This window comes from Neophocaena asiaeorientalis, unplaced genomic scaffold (genome assembly GCF_003031525.2).
Source record: "Neophocaena asiaeorientalis asiaeorientalis breed wild unplaced genomic scaffold, Neophocaena_asiaeorientalis_V1.1 scaffold476, whole genome shotgun sequence".
NCBI classification, from domain to species: domain Eukaryota; kingdom Metazoa; phylum Chordata; class Mammalia; order Artiodactyla; family Phocoenidae; genus Neophocaena; species Neophocaena asiaeorientalis.
Window position 1 is genome coordinate 9,610,702 of NW_020172178.1, and position 2,040 is coordinate 9,612,741.

The window sequence follows — 2,040 nt, forward strand, 5'->3', positions numbered from 1 at the left end:
CGGCAGGCGGACTCAACCACTGCGCCCCCAGGGAAGCCCTGATTTTTATTTTTATACAATTTTACTTTATTTTTTAATAATTTATTTACTTTTGGCTGCGTTGGGTCTTCACTGTTGTGCATGAGCCCTCTCCAGCTGCGGCGAGCGGGAGCCACTCATCGCCGCAGTGCATGGGCCTCTCACTGTGGTAGCTTCCCTTGTTGCGGAGCACGGACTCTAGGGGCGCGGGCCTCAGCAGCTGTGGTGCACAGGCCCAGCTGCTCTGCGGCATGTGGGATCCCCCTGGACCAGGGCTCGAACCCGTGTCCCCTGCATTGGCAGGTGGACTCCCAACCACTGCACCACCAGGGAAGTCCCTTTTATACAATTTGAAAGGTTACTTTCCATTTACAGTTATTACAAGATATTGGCTGTATTCCCCTAAATATATGGAACACTTCGCGAATTTGCGTGTCATCTTTGTGCAGAGGCCACGCTAATCTTCTCTCTATCGTTTCAGTTTTCATATATGTGCTGCCAGAGTGAGCACGAGTCGTCCCTGAGTCTTGTCTTTGCCTCACACCCCAAGCTTCAAAACATGCTCCCGGGATGACCACCTCTCACTTCCTCCCCAGCCACTGTCACGCTTCTGCGGGACCCTGACTGCACAGCCCTCAGCGGCTCTCCTGACCCCTCCTGTCTGCCTCTCTCCACACAGCAGAGCTTAAGTCGAACCAGCCAGCCCTCTGGGGGCTGACAGTCACATTTAGGGTTAAACCCAGGGTCCTTACCTGGCTCCACGGCCCCTCAGCCAGCATCTGACCTCCTGGGCATTGCTCAGACTCTCAGGCTTGTGCCTGCCTGGGGCCCTGGCACCTGCCTCTTTCTGCCTGGCATGCTTGCTCTCTGCTTAGGCTCTGCTCAGACATCAGCCCTTCAGAGAGACTGTCCCTTGCCACCCTGTTGGAAGCAGGACCATCTATCACTCTACTCCCTGTTGTTCCTTACAGCACTTGTCATCGGCCGACACTGGGGGAGGGTTGTCTGTTGCTGCTCCTCCCCACCAGAAGGTGTGCTCCAGGAGGACAGGGGCTGAGTCCCCAGGGCCTAGAGAAGCTCCTGGCACACAGCAGGGACCCACACACGTGTCACGTAAACAGTTAAGTAAGAGAACGTTTAGACGTAGGTAACCGTAAGCAAAAATACAATCAAAGCAGAATAGTGAAGAAGGCTGGCAGAGGAGCTGAGCTGCCAGACGGTGTCTGCCAGTGACATTCAGTCACACACCCTGGAAAAGAATCCGCTGTTAGGATATCACCAGAAAAGCCCTGCCCGACATACAAACTTGGTTTCCTGGGACTTACGGTTAACCAGTGGGTTGTAAAGGAATGGCTTCCCAAGGTGAATTGTGGCTCAGATAGACAGAGGAGCACGTATGAAAGAGTCTACTTACCCCACAGGCAGGGGCCCAGGCAGGTGTTAGGACCCGCTCCAGGGAGAAGCCCAGTGACAAACACACGTATAGAGCAGGAACGGTGATGTGAATGTGCAAACAGACGCAAAACTGGGCTTTCTGGGTGGAGGGGCTGAACTGTGTCTCCCCCTATATTAACACGGTGAAGCCCTGACTCCTCAGCTCCTCGGAATGTGACTGGCTGTATTTGGAGACAGGACCTTGAAAGAGATGATTAGGTTAAAACTAAAAAAAAAAATGTGGCCATTAGGGTGGGTCCTAATCCAATCTGACCGGTGGGTGTTCTTTTAAGAAGAGGAAATGTGTTCACTCAAAGAGATAAAGAGATGTGTGTGCAGAGAGCCATCCACTTACCAAGGAGAGGCCTCAGAAGAAACCCACCCTGCTCAGCTTGACATGGAACTTCCAGCCTCCAGAGCTGTGAGAAAATAAACTTCTGTTGTTTAAACCACCCAGTCTGTGGTACTTTGTTGTAACAGCCTGAGCAGTTAACACAAACGCTCCCCGGACAGGTTCATTTGCTTGTGTGTAGACAAGAATTACTTTTGCATTGTTGTCAGTTATCAAAATAACTTCTGTCAATGAAA

The 2,040-nt window shown here is 51.9% G+C and overlaps 1 non-coding gene across 1 annotated transcript; it reads right to left on the bottom strand.

Annotated features, from left to right (window-relative positions):
* Positions 1-422: 422 nt before the first annotated feature.
* On the bottom strand, positions 423-529 carry LOC112409949 (U6 spliceosomal RNA). Its single transcript, XR_003005287.1, has one exon. It is a non-coding gene; the product is annotated as a U6 spliceosomal RNA (small nuclear RNA).
* Between the last annotated feature and the right edge of the window lie 1,511 nt (positions 530-2,040).